General features: G+C 38.9%; 1 protein-coding gene across 7 annotated transcripts in view; it reads left to right on the top strand.

Annotated features, from left to right (window-relative positions):
• Positions 1 to 21,014, top strand: part of LOC132262014 (tensin-2) — an 82,305-nt gene that overhangs the window by 2,613 nt on the left and 58,678 nt on the right. Inside the window, exon 1 of one of the 7 annotated variants that reach the window (XM_059761158.1) lies at positions 8,474 to 8,518. The exons of the other annotated variants lie outside the window; for them this stretch is intronic. The gene's annotated coding sequence lies outside the window, so the exon portion shown is untranslated. Of the gene's footprint in view, positions 1 to 8,473; positions 8,519 to 21,014 lie in introns of those variants that run through there. 7 annotated transcript variants of the gene reach the window in all.

Genomic DNA, 21,014 nt, shown 5'->3' with positions numbered 1-21,014 from the left:
CAGATCATTTCTCTCCAACATTTGCTTGGCCATTTCATAAGTTCCGCCGACACCTTGATTGCCAATCGTCATCAAGTTTTGCACAGACATAAAACACACCATTAAGTAAGCGATCGCCACAGTCATTGACTCTAGAACTATTCGCTGTGCCTCTGTTGCAAGACGGTGAGAGTGAGATGGAGGGAATTGTGTGTGTTCAGCAGAGTGTCTTCCATGCACTACAATGTGACGGGCTAGAGTTAGTTGGCTCATGTATCTATTATTACGGCCCTCCTGGCCGCCACTTGTGGCCACAGAGATTCTCCAATGGAGTGAGACACAAATCCCTCTTGTGAAGTGTGCAGTAAATGCCTGGAATCTGGAATAAGAAAAAAGCCCAGAGTTAATCAGTGGTGGAAAATGTGACTCGCGCGCCGTGTATTTCTTATGCCAATAGAGCCACTCTTCTCGGTGTGTTAATGGGCTTCAGCTGGGATGGGTAAAGGTTATGGAAGAACTGCAGGGAAGAAGAAGGTGCATTTGATATAATGCGCTCCTTGTCGCATGTCAAGGCAAATATATGGAGTCCGAAGACGAGAGTCACGGTCAAGAAGGTAGCGTCAACACAAATCTCGATGGCATTTGCATATGATGACAACACGAAAATGAATAAGAAAGTTATATTGAGATAAATGAATCATTCGTCTTGCATGTGATTTAGATAATAATAACATCTTCTTAAGAGAGAACGCACAGAGGTCCACTCGACAGCGTCATATACGTTGAAAAGGTGAAAATGTTGTGTAAATGCAGAGGGAAAAAGAAACATAACATCAAACTTATGAAAGAATCACTGAATCAATATTTCACCCGTCAAGTCCGACACACTTGAAGTCACAGCAATTATCGCATTTTAAACGCCTCAGAACATTATCTTCAGGAGAATCATCCTCCGAAATGCCTTTTCTCGCACTCTTATGCCTAAATCGAGTGCTGTGCGTGTGTTTGTAGAAGAAAAGGGTGTAAAAAAAAGTGAGAAGAAGATCTAAAGAATACTTATTCTTAACCCACTAATTAGTACTGTTAAGTCATGTAAACATAATTATGGTGTAAACATTGGTCTTGGGCTCTTCATCACTCTCTCAAGCACTTCCATATATTTTGTCAATTGAAGGAGAAGTGGCTAAATGTTGCATAATAGTACTGAAAATCCAGAGAAGATCCGGTTTTTGGCAAAAAAAGACGCATGAATTATGATGAGTTGTTGATCTGTTGAGCAGCAATTTCTTCTCCTATGATCGCGTGCCTGAAACACATAACTTTATAGTGGCGAATGTGTTGAAGCGGCAGCAAAATTACCTAAAAACCAATTGTTCTTGCCATGTTCCCATTTCACTATCATGAGCACTTAACCATTCTTTTTAAATATTCATAAACACTAAATACTCGTTTACTCATTCTGCCCTCCACTTTAGAGTCTGACAATGGCATTTTATTTATTCTTTTTCATTTTCATTTGACTTTTTCGTTGTGTCACTTATCATACAATGAATTTTAATGTTCTGCTCTCGTGCTGTTGAGTTGAACAGTCGATATGATTGATGGCGATCACGAATGCAATAAATTTGCTTAAACAATTTATATTGTTATAATTTTAATGTTGACTCTTTTTTTTCGATGTTATGCTTTGGGGATTCACTAACTTCTTCCACAAACTCCTATTAAGATGGGAAGTCGAGCAGCAAATTCTCAATCGAAAACCCCATTGATTGAGGTGTGATTCTATTTAGCACTTCTTCAGTTTGGTGAATTTTGTCGCTGGAGAGTTGTTTTTTAATTGGATTTCATTCACGAATTTATGCTGAGCGATTTGAGAATATAATGATTTCTTGGAATGCTAATGTTTCCTCTATGATCTCTGCATACCAAGTCTCTCGATGGTGTGCTGGGTGAGCGAGAGAGAGAGAGAGAGAGAGAGTGAGGGAGTTCTCACAATAGAATGTCATAAATCACACTGGGTATGATTTGTACAAATTTCCATGGAGCGATAAACCCCCGAAGGAGGTGGAATTGATGTTATGCAATATAGGAGGAGTGATAGGAATAGTGATAGGTATCACGATGTGAAATGCGCGGGCGAAATCTGTTGAATGGGGTTCCCAAGCCTTCAATTATCATCAGTTCTGCATGATTTCACCTCCGCGTGAGTCTCGAGACACAGATTGGTCCGCGGTTGTGGAAAGAAAGCCTTTTCTCTCTTGTGCCTTGAATTGCCACTTTGATGCATCTTAAGAGACACTAAATAGCTATATTTTGCTCGTATAATGATCATAAAATGCGCTTCTATTGCTTCTTCAATTGCCTCCGCGGAGATTCTCCGTGGCTCATGAGATGTCCAAGAGATGTGAATGAGAAGGAAATATCAAGTGCAGATGATGGTCAATGTACTTCTTGTGCATATGCGCGCGGTTGGCTTACAGATTCGATGACTGATTCGCAACATTAGCGATCAGCATAATCTTGTGGGGTTTGACCACTGAATTTCCTAAGCAACTGCCACAGTTGCACTTCGAGGCAGTGTTGTAAATGACGGTGGTGTGTAATTGAATTAAACACCATCGTGAAAATCATGAAATGTGTGATAAAGACTGTTTGACCCAATAATTTCACTGCAGTGAAGAGATGTCTCGTGATTTGTGGAAGATCACGAGAGAGGTGAAATTAATCACCTCTTCACCTCTTTGAGCTCTTCATTTGCATCCTCCAAGTGAGATTGTTCTCATTGTGACTGGCAATTAGCATCTCATGACCATCGCGACGGACGTGGAAATTACGCCCAGACTCTTGGCTGAATACCTGCGTTGGTGTATCACTTCTGGCAAATTGCTTTCATAGGATGATTACTCTTCTGTGTCTTCTGGGGATTTTGTGCTGAGTTGTGGGCGCTCAATTTCACATGGTGGAATAATAAAGTGAGAGGTTCACAGACCATTTAAGATGGCAAACGTGTATCACTCAATGACAAAATTACTATCTCAGCTGTATCATTGATAAAAGTAGGAACTCTTAGGAGAGTTTGTGTGTAGATAAAAAATTATGAGGCTTCGAAGCATGACGCCATCATAGACGTGGTTTTATGAGCAACCAATTCCTAACGTTTGTGTTTTTCTTTCGCGGAATCGTGTGCGATTTTTTTGTGTAGTGAACGCGTTAAGCAACATTAAGTCACAATTGTGGATGAGGTGAAATTTATGAAATTTCCTGAAATAATTGATAGGAATATGGCTTGATTGTGGTGTAGAAATCAGCAGTGTTGCTGAAAGATTTCAGTAGAAACATTGACCGTAAACAAGCCTCAAATGTAGACGATCATGTACACAAAGTATTATTTATTTATGCAATAGTTTCAGCGATTCTAGTGTGGATTTCCCATTATCACACACACACACACACCACAAAATAGAAAATGAACTGTGTGTTTGTGGAAAAGTGAAGAGATTTCCTCTCGCGTGATGCTGAGAAATGATGTCACAAGTTATAAGCATCCAATTGTTAATGTTTATAATTATTTAATGAATTTGTATCGAACTGCGCAAATGACTTCTCAACACACAATCTGCGCCAGTGTGTTGGCAATTGAGTTGGAAAACGCATAACTTTTGATCGTAAGCAATTTAAATCTAATGGTGAATGATCCCATACTTCCTCGTGCGATTGCACAATGCGTGTATGGGGCTTGAAAAGAGGACATTATAAGACGCGCTGGGAGTCCAGCACGAGTGCCACATTTTAATTGATGACCAAAGAGGAAAGTTAAATTGAATTATTGTTACTTGATGGGCAATATGAAAATTGCTCTATTAAATTATCAGATGAATTTGCAAGTTTCTCCTCAAGCTGTGAGGAAATGCAACAGATATATGCCATACTGATGGTGAATTTAATTGACTATCGTTTGCTCCAATTAGACTGTTGAACCTGATTGTGTCAAATTGAATTTCCACTTCAATGGGAGTATTTGTTTTGGAGTGTTTCAAATGGACCAACATTGATGCGCATCTCCAATGAGGAATCTTTAAGTTTAGCCACATTTTCTCATTTCTCGTTGCCGCCGCGAATGTGAATAAAAATTACTCCGTTTGTGCGTAAATTGACAACATCTCCGGTTTTATATTTCATTGATTTTATTCAATCATTCTCCTTCATTCTGCTTGATCGTGCGGCAAGATGCCATAAAAGGAGACAATATTTCATGCCTTTAACTTCTTTTTGCTCATGCCAACCCCGTTCTTTTGCCTGATGGCTCCTTAGTCTTGTAAAAATTTTCAAGAATGAGAACGTGTAGAAAGAGGAGATATATATATATATATATATATAAGAAGAAAACTATACACAAGAACATCACGCGAGAACAAAAGAGATTTCTGCTTATTTTACTCTTTATTTCACCATCAACCTTTTTATAGTATTTTCATTCATAAATGAATAGAATTGAATCTCTCTGTCTTCTCAGCGTTTGTTCTTCAACCTGAACAGAATTATTCTGCCTGGTTTCGTCTTGATGGGTGATGATGATGATGATAATAAGTGTGAAAAAAGACGACAATTTTGTAGAAATTTTAAAGAATATTTTCACCTGTATATTTTCTCACCCTTGACAGACTTCTTTTAATAGAATTCTCATCGTTTGTTCTTATGAATATCCGGGTTTTTGTGCGACAAAGAATTATCACGTACTGGAGTTGAGAAAAAATTGAAGTTTTATTGGAAATTTCTCACATTGTGTTATGTCTTTAAGAATAAGTCAAATGTTTGCCGGGAAAGAAAATCATTCACTTTGTGCAGGTATTGCAATCACATTGTATATATAATGGCTGTGTTTTGAGGCCATCGCCTGCGCCTTTTCGTACAGCGCTGCTGCTGCTGGAAGATTTGCCTCCAATAACTCCCTCTAAACGGGAGGTGAGTGTCTTTTTTCGATGCCACACACTCTCCACGTACAGTGTCTATTGTACTTTCTTGGGTGGATATCAGAGAGTGAGGAACATTTCAATTTAAAGTTCATGAGCATCGAGAGTGGTCGTGTAGAAATAATCTCTGATATATTACAAATAGCCGGAGAGTCAGAGAGAGAGAGAGAAAGAGAGAGACTTGAAAGTACACTACAAGGATATTAATGGATCTGTCGTTTGTATTAGAAGTTTGTCTCACAATTCTTCGTGGGGATGGTAAGAAAGCGAGAGAGAGAGAGCGCGCGAAGGAGATTAGACGGCCTCTGGCCTAACAGTTTATCCAATGGAGAAACGTGAATTACATATTTTTAACATTAAACATCAAGTTACAAGTTGGAAGTTACATTTTGTTGCTGTGTGATGTAGTGGCATTCACTTGGGCGCTTAGAATCCTATATATAATAAGAAACTGGGCAAAGAGGAGTTTCGAGAACAAATTAAATGGATGCCTCTTCTCAACAATGTTGTATTAGTTGTATTAATATTAGTTAAAATAAGCCGCATGAGGCTCTCATAGTGGCTGGACGACTCAAGGCACTTTATCTTTTTACACCACACTCCACTTGTAAATGCTTGTTGCCCATTCTTTTTCCTTCCACCAAGCCAACGCTGATGGTCGTGGCTGAATAAGAAGTAGGACTGCATAAGGAGATGCTACATGATTTTACGGAGAGTCAAACAGCAATTTATACATTGATCAAGTGGCTAGAGAAAGAGAGGTGGTTGAAGGATAAAAAAAAACCATTTGAGAAATTTATCAACTGGACATTGGGCATGAGATGGTGAGAGAGAGAAAGAGGGAAAGAGGCATTCTTAATACCCCGTCTAATTGATCACAATAATTAATGGATATGGTGTCGGATGGGGCGCAAAAAGTTTTCTAAAGTGTGGCGATGAATTTGAATATGGATGGATTATAGAATGGAAAATGATTCACACACTTTATTAAGTTGCGTGGCGGTGAAAAGAATTGGGCAAACAGGAAGTTGTGAATTTTGAACTTCATAATATGGATATGCAGAGAAGAGCCGGTGTATATATATTTTATTTATCCGGACATTCCTGGTTGAGGAAGAGGAGGTGAAATAAAAAAAAATGAGGCCGGGGAAAATCGTGCGGAGAAGGTGTGGAAAAATGGGAAGAAAAGAGAGTCTCTGTGTCGAAAAGCATTTCACGATGGTGAGAAGGGCGAACAAGATATGGTATAAGTAAATATTTGTTCGCTCTCTGGCTCAATAAAATTCAACCACCAACGATGAATTGTATTGTGAGAATCGATGATGGTTCAATGGAACTGGCAAGAGAGTGGTTTAAGAAATTATTTTCATATGCGATATTTAATGATGATAATCTCTGTTCCGGGTATTGTTATAAGGAGAAGTGGTAGAGAATGTAACATTGTGTGACTCCTCATGTCAAGTTATAAACATTGGAGGATCCCAGAGGAAGTGTTTGTGTGCAGAAAATTCGCCCTAATGATTCACCATCGTTTGGCGGCAAGAGGAGATGTAAACACGCACAATAATCGACACTTTATTGCTTTTTCGTGACAAAAAGCGCCAAAATGATGGAAGTGTTCCAGATCTCGCGCGCTGTGCAATTAGTTTCCCACCAACTTCACGCAGTGAGAAAACCAGCAATTTTGATACGGCGCATTTGTCAAAGAGCCCAACAATGGGGAGAGAGACAGTGAGAATAATAACTCCTTAGATAGCGATCGGGTGTTTGTGGCAAAGTGGGAAGTTGAAAAAGTGTCTTGGCGTGATGGGACTCATATTGCCTATATACCAAAGGTGTTTACATTAGATCAAAATCACGCGCGAGCCTCCAACAGCGCGTCCAGCAAAAGAGCCCATGATGGAGCGAAGCGGACCACATACGGCTGCGACTTGTTAGAAATCTGCATGTGATACAAGACACTTTTATGTTGCACCACTCAAGAGAGCGAGTTATGAAAAATGATTGAATTCGCCAGAGAAAAGCGGCTGTGTGACAAGGGTAAACATGGGAGGATGGAATGCGAACGCCTTTATGACAATATTTTAATGACTTCTCTTTTGCTAAAATATATATTTCTCGAGAGAATTTCTGGCTAGCAAATACATATGTTCAAGTGTGGAGTTTCATGCTGAATGGATGGAGGGAAATTTAGTACAAGATGTCAAAGGGACGTGAGCAAAATTGCCATTTGAATGGTAGCGAAAGACGTAAATTGCACTGAGATTTCCGCATGTTGTGCGCCTTCCTGATTGAATATTCATGAAGAAAGGGTGTTGGTTTTGATTGGGTTGAAAATCACAAATCACTTTTGTTTAGCGTTTAACGGTGAATGCGTTCTTTATGTCTTCTAAATTCAATTAAAAGTCACATTGAATGGAGAGAAGCCGGTTAAAGAGACGCGCGTTGTGAGTGATTTGGTGGAATTTTATCATATATGCTTCTTGAAAGTCAATTTGGGACATTGTTTACTTGGCTTTCTTATATTCTTGCGCTCTCCGGGTTTTTGCATACACTGAATAAGCGAGAAAATTCACTCCTTTTGCCTGACATGCAAAACAATATCAATGGGGTTTTTGCATTATTCCATGTGAGTTGGAATTTTCGGCATTGTGATGGTAAGCAAGGTAAAATTTATTCACTAGGCGGACAAAGTGTTGGAAATGTTAAGGCACGCGCTTCTGAAGAGATTTACTGAGTCACCTGAACTGTCTGTGAAACTCTTCTAAAGAATTCGTATAGTATTATAATCCTTTCGGCAATGCTTTCAATCTGTTTTGTGCAGGGGAATAGTTTGTCAAAAGCAACTTTGCCGAGGGGAGATTTCACATTATTTGGTCAGCAGCAGCAGCAGAGCGCAAAAGGACGAAAGGGAAGTTTTTTTCTTTTGAGTGGAATGTGAAAAAATGATAGAAAAGATTCCCGAGGAAGAGATAAAGTATGAATGGAACAATGATATATTTACCACTTTGGATCCTCTTTTGGTGTATTTAACATTGATCTTCCAAAGAGATGTTATCAGTGGCTCTTTGATGGCGAGGAAATATGCGGAAACATCATGTGTTTTTGTGGAGGGAATCTGAGTGCATCTATCAAGAGAAGGGCTATTAATGCTCTTTTCCCAGATAACCATTGTGTTATATTGCATCCAATTTATCACACATTGACATTGAATCCAGCGCTCTTAAGAGCTGCCAGAGTGAGTGAGAGAGACTTTGGAATTTCGTGGTAAAAAATTCATGAGAATGCCCACGTACAATTTTCATAGTAATTGCGGATGGTTAATCTTCTGTGGCGCAGGAACACAGTTCAAAGAATTCACAGATTTCCTGCATAACTTTGTGTGTGAATTGCGCATCTCAAAGGGAGGAATTCTTGGAAGTCAAGTACCTTTTGCTGACTCTGTGCATCCCTTGAATCTAACAATCTTTCTCTTTCTCTTCCAGGTAAGTCCACAACATCATCCGAAAATCATCTTTAGCGCAGAGCACACAATCACCCGGCTTTTACCTGATATTGTGGTGGAAAAGGTACACAGAACTCACATGTATATATGCGATTTTTCTCCTTTGCGACGAAGACTCAAACTTCAAGCTTGAGTATGATATTTTAATTGAATTAATTTACTACGCAGCGTAGTGACTCGCGTTATGATATGCAGTGGCAGGGTGAATTGACGATGAAAATGGAATTTATCCAGTTTCTCCCTGTGATATTGCATTCCGCGGTTTCTTCACAAGACATTGTCCTCCAGCCGAGGTGCTGTTGGACGACTAAATTGCACCATTCCCGTTGTGTTTATTGCAAATCTCTGCAAACGCAAGAGCTTTAATGGGTGAGAGATGCCATGGTGATTATTTGGACAGATGCAAACATAATTATTTGAGTGTCAAAATCATTTAAGATTTCTCACGTGAGACAATGTGACGGTTGAATGGACGCGGTGGGGAAGTAAAATTGAATGTCTGATGATGAGTATGTGATACATAAGGAACGCCTTTCTTCTCCACCGACAAAATATTAATTTATTTTCTGCCTTCATCACATGATGGGCTTTCAGAGTGTAAAATATTGGGAATAAGTTGTTCACAAAATTGTTATGATGTTGACTCTTGACGAAATTCCCACATTTCTTGCTCTTCTTATGTCTTATTACACATTTTTTTGTTGTTGTTCGAGATGTTACAGAATCGTGCGATGCATTAAACAGCCTTTCGTGACATTTCCTCTGCAATTGAGGGTAGAAATTTAATTTGAAATCATAATTTCAAGTACTACATCCTAGACAAAACCGTTCCATAGACAGTTAATTGTATTCTTGTGAATGCGAGGAAGAAGCGAGAATGCGCATTCATTTGTCCCATTGATCTGTATTCCATGGAGTGCAGATGGAGAAAGAAAACAAGGGTTAAAATGACAGAAGCGATGAACTGTGATTAATTGCTGTTAATTAAAAACTGTAATCAGTCTGTGCCATAGTAATTATGTATTCACGAAGGAGATGAGTATCGTGGTTGCGATAATTAAAAATTTTTCATGCATAGCAAGAATCCGCCTTTTTTTCGTCCATCGCAACTCTGATGTGCGTACGAGTGGTGAATTTTTCTAGCGCCTCGCATATCTTCTGTGCGCATTTAACGGCTGATTGATTTCCGCACACCTTTCAGTGGTGAGGTGGAACCCAATAAATTAAGTAACAACAACATCCCAGACAAGACGAATGATTTTTCTCCATAACAGACGCGCGCAATTGAATTATATTGTCAATATTATTATTCTTCATCTCTTTGGCGTTTCTCCTCATCGCATTTAGTGAGTTTATTCACACACAGCAATTCTGCAGTTATTCTGTCTTGAGCTCCGGCTTCTCATTCGTCTGTCATGATGCCTTCGAGAAAAGGTGAAAACAGGTAGCCACGAATATTACTATGATTGTGTTTATGAATTCTTTATCGTACGTTAGGATCTGAATACAAACGGCCTAATCACTTAATCACGCTCAGACACTCAGCATTTTTTTCCTACTCCTTCTCGCCTTTCGTGCTGTTCTTCTTAAATTTCTCTGTCATCCTCTGTAAATTGAACACCGTATAATTTATAAGAATTATCCAGACACCATTTTGAAATGGATGAAACATTTCACTCGATTATGGGAATTACTTAGAGATTTCTTCTTCGCCGGCGACATTCCTTTTGGGCTGCATGTGACGGGAAAATTTGTCGGTAGGAGATTATATGAAACAAAAACGGTCATCACATTATTAGAATACACATATCTATCTCTTGTATCTTCCTCTATATCCTTAGACATTTGCCATTACTCATGAGATGAATTATATATGAAGTGGATTGAAGGCACGGAGAGATGAAATACCACCTGTACTTATAAATTCTTTCCATATCCCTTCAAATCTTTGTGCACACACACACCTTCAAAGGGCGAAAAATGTGAAGTGAAACAAAGCAGATGCCTGATTTATTGGTCTCGAGACAATAAATTTAGAGCTGAAGTTATTGTTCGTGGAAGTTAAATTAGAATAATTCAACATGAGAGATAAAAATAATTTATTAACCCACAATGAGAGACGGAATGAGCTTTGAAATTTCAATATATATATGGAAAAACATTGAAGAGGAAAGTTGTAATTGTATAAAGTTTTTCATGGGTCAAGGCAAATTTCTATGTCCATGTTTGACATGTTGAGCGATAAGGAGTGAAGACATAACAAGTTATAGTATAGTTTTTGGAATTCAACTGAGGGGAAATGTAACAATTTCAAAACATTAATTTCATTTCCAAATGTCTTTCCGCAGTGCAACCCAGTGAATAAATGGTACAAATGACTCTCACGGCAATTTTCATGCTAATGAAGTGAATTAGAATAACAAATTTGTAAGCTTACAATAAGTGGCTGTCCAGCGACTAACCCCTCGATAAATAATCTCTGGACATTATTTCTGCGTCTCCCACAAAATGTTATTTTCAAGATAGTAGTTCGTTGGCTCATTGTCGCTGTATTTTCTATGCGTATACTTTTGATGATGACCGTCTCTTCAACCGTGAAATTGATGTTTTTTTTAATTCACTATCAACTCTTTGTGAGACAAAAAGTTTGGTTTTAGATGGAGAAAATCTGGCAGTTGAGTGATGAAAGTTAATGATTCGATTCGGTAGAAGAATAATGCGTAAACTTTAGTGAGCGAATAGATTGAAATTCTAAGACATTTGCTGATCAAACAGTAATTAATTATAAATTCGCCTTAGCTGCTCAGTGAGATTGATTGACAGATAGTGTTATTGAATAAAACGGCGAATTATTAACACCGGCAGCATAATAAGCATGTGTGGTGTGTGTAAAATCGTGGCGAAGAGCGCAATGGGTGAAGGAAGGTAAATGGACAAGAAGTGGAAGTCGTCTTTTTGCCACTCTGTGGTCGTCTATCTCGTGTTCCAAGAAGCCCTCCTCGTGAGCCTTGCGCGCGCGGGTTTTCTGCAGCATCGCAAATAGAAAGGATGCAACAACAGTTGGAGAGCTTCTATCATTGCATTCAATCACACGCGAGGCAAGTGGACATTTCACTGCTGGGGGTCTCAACTTCTTGACTCTTGCTGAGGTGAGACTTTCCTTCACATTTCACTCCACCACCGAGTTGAGCAAATTCCTTTTTTTCTTTGCCCATCAATTCTCACTCAATCTCCTTCCGTATTATTTATGACTCCGCCGTTGCAATTGTTTACTTTTCTTTGACGTGAATATGGAGAATATTTCATGGAATTACTGTGCTGGACAGCTTTCTTCAAGCTCCTTTTCCTCCTACTTTTCAGGCGCTTTCTCGACGTCTCCGCAACAGCTCTATTTCATTGGCATTTCACACAACCACAGCACCAATTACAAGAGTCATTGTGTTTTGATTTGTGGTTGGATCACATTTGAGGTGTTGAATTGATTTGATTCATCTAATTGAATCCGTCATCCCAATTCAACCAGTCACTCTTGAAGGTATTTTGTAAGGTGGTGAATTTTTCTCTTTTCCCACTTTCAACCATTCACTCGTCAACATGACAAGAAATACTTTTATTTTTGCAATCAACTGTCTGAATATATATTTCATTCTGTGCGCATTCCAAAATGTTAATGGTTTTTCGAGAGATCACGTGTAAAGTTTCTCTGATGGGGATTTTGCACTATAATAATAATAATTTAGAAAAAATAATAATACAAATGTTCAGTTCCTGGTTGTGAATTCCAACCACACGAAGAGTGTTATCTAATGATGTATTCATTTGGAGGAATTAAAATACTTGACTAATCAGTAGGTTTTTTTCTGATAAATTCTCCAAGATGTCCCGCATAATGGGCAAGAATCCAAAACACACACGCACACACATTTCTGGTGCCATCATGAAATGCTACTCTTGTGGCTCAAATTCTTGATGGAGATTGTCAAAGAGTCCCTCATCACCTCGTGTCTTTTCACTTTTCTGAAATGAAGTTATACAGCAAAAAGCTACGAGTCACCTCCAAAATAGTGAGTAAATACGGAGTTATGAATCTTCGTCGTTATATGACTGCATTGAGAATGGATACATGGTTAATTGTGTTGAAGATATGGCGACACGATTTTATGGGATAGCTGATGGTGTCTGGTTCCAGGAAATTGAAATTCAATCCCGCGTTTTGTGTATTTTTCCCTTCAAATGTTCGCCCGCGAGACTCCTAACCCTTTTAACACACTCAATTCCCCGCAGCATTCACTGCGTCAATCTCCCAAATTATGGTTTTATTTATAACTGGCGTTGATTGCATGATCATTTACAATTACCATCTCAAATGTAAGTCAGATATAAGTAATGTCTGGGGAGCACTGGAGGAGGAAGCAAGAGGAGACATATCCATGAGGATTGCAAAAGAGTGTCTCTCTGTTATTATTATTTTGCTTGGCTTCGCCATGGCCATGGATGGTAAATGGTGCTGAATGCCTCTCTTTCCACTGACGCCAGGATTTAATATTTATCATGATGTGCTGAGGCGCAAAACAGAAACTGGAGCAATTGGCGCACACAAATTCGAGAAGAATTCATTGTCTGCCTCCAAAAGCCCATAAACTGGGTGTTATACACTGAGATTAAATTTAGTTCCACTGCCACGCAGTGTTTTGGGCATCTTTTATAGATGAAAATGGGCCACATGTTGTTCATTTCTCAAAATGTACGTAGTATTGGAGGTTCTCTGGAAAAATACACACAGTCTCACAGATGTGTTCAAGCAATGGCAATGCAGGCGATTAGATGGCAATTAGTTTTGGAAGATTTTTCTTCCACTAGAACTTCTGAAAATGATTCTGGGTTAATGTTTGAGCATGGAAAAAAGGTGTAGAGCTTCAATTAAGTGAGAAATATCATGCTGCTGTATTTCCGGCATGGATCTGTATGGTGTGGTGTAAAAGAGACGAAAACACATGAGGCCCAACTACAACTTCTGAAATATAATACTTTGCGCAATCTTGGCTGTTGCTCCCTCCTCTGGAGAGAGGATGGACATTGCCATGATAAAGTGAATGAGAGGAGCAAAGTGTACCATGCGGATATTATTTATTTGCTAGAAATCCACCAGTTGTTCATAGATGATCACATGAAATTGCATCTTTGCGCTGGAATGTCTGCCATCTGCCCATTAGAGATGGTGTAAGGTAAAAAGCTGAAATGCACATTAATAAAATGAAGATATGCGCGCCTTTTTTTCTCTTTCCATCCCAATGCAGAAAGAGCAGCCTTCCGTGCTGCGGGAATAAATGATGCACGAGAAGAGAGTCTACACTTGTAAATATTTACTCAATTTCATGACTCTTTTAATGGTTTGGGGAGCGTGGCATGAGGAGGTAGATTTAAGAGTAAAAATGGAGTTTCCCGCCCATGGTGAAATGATCACTGAAAAGCCTCTCAAATGTGCATGCGTGCTTGTATGGTGTAAATAATAACATTGGCGGAAGCCACTGCGGAATGCGTTTTAAATATTTATCTGGACACGTGTTTACATGCACATTTAACATGGCGGAGAATTAAAGTTTAAACGATTGACGCACACTAAATTGTCTCTAAATTCACACCCTTTTTGATGGATTGCGTCGCTTTTGAGCCGCCCAACAATTGACATCCAAGTGTGCAAATTTCCCGTCTGCACAGCATTTTCATTGTGACTTCTGTTCATGGGTATAAATGAGTCATCAGTTGGCACGAGCTTAATGCGTATGAATTGTAACACCTGGGGGAAGAACTGCCTTTAACATTCATTACAGTAATTAACCGTCGATGCATCAATTTCCCTCATTTGACTCATTGTTCGGGGGAAAAGAGTATTCATTGAGCACCACCTTCATTCGTCATTATGGGCATAGAATAAAAATTGGTGCATGGTGGTGTGGTGACCCTTTGATCATAAATTATGCTGCTACAAACGTATGATTGTTCCTCTCACCATACAGTGACTGGCAGAAGTTTGGGAGCAGCTTCAAAAGCCAAATCTGAGATGGAATATCAATAAAGTTCCCATCGATTTCCTTGCAATTTTCAAAATGAATTTCAAACTAAAATCATCTCGAGTCTTGTTCAATTCATTGAGAAAATCTCTCACTTTGCGGGTGGCAAAATCCTCATTCGGGCGTCTGTGTCGAATGTCGTGTGAGTGAAGAAGGGCGACAAGCTGCACCCAAAACGCAGTTGGAATGAATGAAAATTCCAATTGCCAGAAGAACAACAAAAAAAAGTAGTGAAAGAATTGTTACTCTTGTAATAATGTGAAGGTGAATGTGGCTCGTACGGAGCGCGTTCTCCATCCCATCAGTATTTTGTGTAAGGCAAAAGTAAATGGAGGTATAGATAAAAATTGTAACACTTTATGCACATACAGCTCTGCCTATTGTTCCTGCATATAATACTGATTAGATGCTCTCGCGGGGTTTTCTGCGGCTCTTGCTCATGTTTGAGCAGCCTCAGATATATAGCATGGGAGTGTACTTGTTGGTGTAGCAATTGCTGAAGAGCATTGCGTTAATTTGTGTGTTGGCATTATGACGAAACAATTATTTTATTGCCTCTATTCTGGGGAAAAAAATGTCTTCAGAATGATAAAGTTTTTAATGATCAGATTCTTTCATGTTTCATGGTTTTAAGAGGGGTTTTCATTTGAAAATTCAATAGCGTGGAAAATTGTACAATTAATGTCGTGCATGATGATAATGGATGCTGGTTCAATAATTTGGAAAAATTAATAAAGATATAACAATGTAAAATTGAGTGACTTGAAGTTTTCCCATGTTCAAAGAATGCTTAAGCATATTATTCCAGACTCTGTGACTCTCTGTGCTCCATTGTGAGCAGTGATCTTTCACCCTCTGGAACCAAGTTCCTCCAAATTACCCATAAATCACATGAGGTGCATGATTTTACGGGGCGAACAGAGACAGCATGAAAGGTGGAGATTTCTTTTCCCCCACAGCATCAAAGTGAAATATTTTTCACGGTGATTTTCTCGATTCTCGTCAAGCTTGTTGGGTGTTTTTTTTATGGGTTTCAGCCAATGGCCAGCGTTTACACATTGGCTCCTTTGATATGTATCGCAGGCCATATATTCGCCCACATCATTTGCACTCTTAAGAGCGTTGTGTCACTGAAATTGTGAGAAATTGTGCGCAATATGTCCAACATATAAGTGCATCTATTTGAATAATGCAGGACGAAAGGCGTGCGCGGGGTGAATTAAAGCGTTCAACACTGAGTATTTGTGTCATTTTGGAGTGAGTGCGGATAAGAAATTATTTGGCAAATAGTCAAATGCAACCGCAAGTTTTTGCTTATTGCTCTGGATGCCAGAAAAATTTTTCTTGTCTCATTCTCTTGGAAAGCATTTTCCATGATGATATACCGAAAATTGCAATTTAGACATTCTCTTAAGCATTTGCACTCGATGAGGAATTGTCACAATTTTTGGGTGTATATTTACGGAGGGGAGAGAATGAAATGAGCTAATTTTATCTCCGGCTGTAATTTAAATTATTTGGACAGTCACTTTAAATAGCTCTTGTGCTATTGTGGCTTCCGGACTGAATTTTGGCCGGAGGGTGAGAAACTTCTAATTCTCTCTCTCTCTCTTGGGATCATTTAATCTCTCAAAGGCGGCATAATTATGCAATTGATGAAACTTCCATGAGGGTGATTTCCACAGCTGACAGCTGACAATTCAATTCGCTCAGGAAAATGCCCGAGAAGAAAAAATTCCAGGCATCTTGCAGTCTGTCGAGACAGACGATAAATGAAGAGCTCAAAAGTATCGCGCAGAGAGAGAAAAAAAGAAGTGAAACAATAGAGTTAAAGGTCATCATGTTCGCGTCATAACAATTTCATGCAATTTTCGTACGAGGTAATTTTGATAAATTTGTGGTTTTAGGATAATTATGGGTTTGACTTACGGTGTTATTTATTGTTCAACAAAGTCAGACTGAATATCATTAATTAGAATTGGTGCCAAAGGGCATTTCAGCTCACCATGAGTACAAGTACGTGAGCAAAAGGGAGTAAATATATAAAAGACTGTGTGTAAAACATTCATTACCAGAGTTGAGTATGGTGCAGAATGAGATTCAGCAATTGAGTATGAAGCCAAGTGCACATATGAAGTGCATTTGTGAGCTGTAATTTTCAACTCTCATCCTGTCTAACGAGCTCCAGTGCAAAAGGCATGACAAGAGGATCTGAGCAGTAATTGATATGTTTCCAATGAAACTCTACTCGCATGCCATATGTTTGTACTGCATTGACATGATACAAATCTCAAAATGCATTTTATCGATTCTCACCACTGCAAGTAAATTTATTTCGGTGCTAAGGTGACAATATGTGCAGTCGTGGGATGATTGTTTACACATGGCCGTCTTTGGGGCTGCGATCAAGGGTACTTGGAGGTCCAATATTTCCAATATTTACCAGACACTCATTGTTGAGAAGTGACTCTTCATGATCCGATCAATAGGCTTTTATTACGAATTGAGGCATGGAATGTCTATTTTCGTCAATCTCCTCCTCTTTGTGCTCCTCGAACGCCACTCAGCATTTTTTCGATTGATGTCTTTGCAGGAAATGGAGAAGACTTTTTGACAGGAATTATTTTCTTCTACTTTATAAATGGCATGGCGTTGAGTAATTATTCTTGTACAGTAAATAGGACAAACACACACACATTGAGTGATGTCAGTGAAAACTTGAACTTTAGAAGAAAGTTATTGATTTCTTTTCTTGGCATTCAACTTCTTTTTTTTTAGATTGAAAATATAGAATATAGTTTAGAATATTTATGGGGAAAAACTTGTGTGCAATTCCCTATTGATAAATGGGAGCAATAATTCACGATGCATTGCGTGAAGAGTGACAGAAAATCCAACTTTCTCTCTCTTATTCTCGAAATTGCAGACATTTTATGGAAATGCTTGAATAATATCCTCTCGAGATTTGAAATTAAATTGTAATTGAAGTAGAAGACGTGCAAACGCCAGTGAGTTATGAATTGCTGCGTTCTATTTTAATGGTAAACAAACATTTTACTCTCTTCCGGTCACTCGAGTTGCATTGAACATAACGAAAACTCAAGCTTCACTGTGTTGGAAAGCTTGAGATTCTAAAGATCGCCACGGAAGAGTGTTTGAAGCTATTTTCTCTCCATACTTTTATGATCTGTCCAATTGTTGTCACAGATTATTCTAGCCAAACACAATAAGAGGCGCGTTGTGTGAAAGTTCAACTCTAAATTGAGCTCAGAAACACTAATCGTATGAAATTGCTACTATGCATTATTATTAAATTGCGTAAAGAGCTATTTAGGAGAGCCACACAAAATGATTAATGGTGAAAAGAGTAGCTGTTAGCTTGCTAATTCGACGATCGCTGTGTTTCTTTTGCTGGGCAAAAGAGGAGAAATAAAATAATTACGAGCCATTTCCATACAATTGACCGCGGCAGAACCATCTATAAAGATCCTTGTTAGTTTGATGCGAGAGATTAGTCTTTCATCCATATCATCAAAGCCAGCGAGACTTTGTGCGCAAGTGAATATTTATGCATTTTGCCAACAATTGGAGGTGATTTCTCTTAACAATTCGCCTTGTTTTGTCACATGGCATGAAAAATTATTTGTTCACTCTAGAACTTTGTGCCCAGATGCTTTTCACATTATATTCTATTTTCTCTCCATGCCTATATATTTCTGGTAAAATAATCAGCGGAAATAATTTGCCATCTATTCTTCGCTATTGCGCGAGATTTGCCTTTATGGAGGCGCCTAGTTGGCCTCATTGTCTTGTGTTTTGTGTGTACAATTTGTGGCTGGGGCTCTCTTCAGAAAGAAAATTCTCCACAATGAAGCAATTGGCTTTTTTCCTATTAATTGTCTGGGATTTTTTTTGTCAATTCGATAAATAGAGAAACTCGTGTGTTCTATTTTTAGTAATTTGTCACGTATTGCTGACGCAGAATTGTTCTATAATTGTTGAAACATCACGATTAGGGCTTTTTTTGCCCCGCTGGCGCGCAATACTTCTTGGTACTTCTATAACTGTTTGTCTTTGGATGTTGCACAATTTCTCTCTATAGAGTTTTGTTTTATGTTGTGACTCTTCACATTTCAAGGCTAAGAGTGGCGACCAATTGAAGAGAAAGCGATTAAAAAAGTCTTTCAACGGAAATGTTTTTATTCGATTTTCTGGATTCTGATCGTTTCTTTGTCTCACATCAATTCGTGAAATGATCATCTTCCAGTTGCTTTCTGTGTGCCTGTGGAATTTAGTGAGTTATTGGCTGCAATTTGAAGGCGAGCGCGCAAAGTGTTGAGATCGAGAATTTCATCTGATAGTGGAGAGAAGGAGTTGAGGTGAAAATGTGGAGTATTGTCGGGTGTGTGCGCGATTAAATCTGCATTCTCTCGGGGTTGGGAATAAATGAGATTCTGTCACGCGATTATCAAAGAAGTTCCTCCGAGCCACTGATAATTTCTACACAACCAAAAGCCGCGCCAAAATGATTGGAATGTTAATCGAAATTTTTTTTCCCCCGATGGAGTTTATTTACTGAAAGAGCTAATCTTGGAGTTAACATCATTTGTGCGTCCCTTCTTCCTCAACTCCTACACTCACGCGGCAGTTTGTTTTCCAAAACCGAAAGATGATCGCTGCCGAGTGTGATCTTGGGTTGTTGGTGTGTTTTCAAACAAAGGTGCCCCTGTCAACACTCTGGCTCATCAATTTTTTATGCAGTATATTTAGAGGCCACATTAAATTATATTACCAAAATGCATCGCACACGTTCCATCCAGACTAAAAATAAACAGATCATTTCGAGGGTGAGATGCATATTTGAGCCCATAATGGATTGTGGGGAGTGAGTGTTGCACCTTGGGATAGTCTCTCTCCGAGGCATGGATAAAGTATACTATTGTAATGTATGTTAACTTCCATGGGTGGCAGACAATGAGTGAATTGAAGACGAAATTATTGGTCTCTAATGCAAATTCTATTACATTATGGTAATCAAGAGATGGTTTTATTTCGTATTGAGCATGTCTTCATTTCCATTACAATAATAAATTAGATTGTAATTTGGAATCCCCCTTCCGCCAATGGGATTATGTATATGGCTCTCTTGTCTGCGGGACAAATTCAGCAAAACATCCAACACAAAATACTGACTGTGCGGAGAGGAGTGTGTGTCCACAGCAAATTCATTTTTCATTGTCAGAGGAATTTGTGTACAGAAAAGGCGAGGAAGCGCCAAAGTTGAGAGCGAGAGATCTCATTCTGGGTCCCAGACAACACATACCTAACTTTATTCAAGCCAACAATAATATTTCCAATTTCCTCTTCCATGCCAACCCCCATGAACTTGGAATGGCGATGATAGTGAGGCAGAGCCAACACGAGGGTGAGCAATTTTGCTTCGTTGTTATTAGAAGTGAGAGCAAGCGAGAGTGTCATGGTGTGAAAAGTGCCAATTATGCGGCTCAACACATACTGTTTTTCGACCAAATTCCTCGCGCTGAAGGATAATGATGTATGAAATAAAACCACCAGCCAAACAAATGAAATGTCGCGTCATCCAATAAAGTGTTGACCTTTTAAATAAAAGCCCCCTTCCTTCGCTCTTGGGGGGAGATTTTTCCCAATTTAAAGGGACACACGATCATTTATAACAATCACCCAGCTCGCATCTTTTCTCTCAAACATTTATAAATTGACCCTCATTTCACTTATTCAATATTCTTTACACTTTTTTCTATGCAAAGATGAAATCGTTTCTTTTTTTGTGTGGAAATGTTGCCTTGTTCGTCCTTTTGCCATTCACCAAAAGAATGGCGAGTGATGAATTGTTGGTGGTGGCCAAAGTGATTCGTTAAATTACGTTGATTGAGAAATTGTCTCATATTGATCGGTGTGTTTGTCAATGTTGCCATCTGAAGTGTGGATGGCGCTTGACTTCCATATTTAAATATCCCGCAATATAATCGTCTTCTCCTTCCGTTTGCATTTTATGATCTATTCGTGCACAATAAATATCAATTTTCTGAATTACAAATTCCATGTTCGTCTGAACACCATTTAACTCTGACGATGGTGCGTTTTGCACTTGAAATTCCTCACCATCTCGCTTTCGATGCTGCGGCAAAATAACATACAGTATATGTGTGGCAATTTACGCAGTATTGACTACCAATTAAAATGGATGGATGTTAAAGTGTCTTTAATTAAATTTTATCTCCATGTGTCTCTAATTGATTTATACGATGAAATGCACGGCGAAATGATCAACTGAGGCTGGGCATTAGCGAAAATCCCTCCCCTAAGTTTAATGCACTCGCGCGCGCGCGGGATGCTGAGGAGCAAGAGAGAGAGAGAGGGAGACAAAGTTCTTAATTGCAGAATTAAACTCTGGAGCACTCTATCGTCAATTCACGTGGGATCCTTACAATTACATTCTTACCATTCCGC

Source organism: Phlebotomus argentipes, unplaced genomic scaffold (assembly GCF_947086385.1).
Source record: "Phlebotomus argentipes unplaced genomic scaffold, Phlebotomus argentipes genome assembly contig_46, whole genome shotgun sequence".
In the NCBI taxonomy this organism is placed as follows: domain Eukaryota; kingdom Metazoa; phylum Arthropoda; class Insecta; order Diptera; family Psychodidae; genus Phlebotomus; species Phlebotomus argentipes.
The sequence above is the reverse complement of the archived record's forward strand: the minus strand, read 5'-3'. Positions and strand labels throughout refer to the sequence as shown.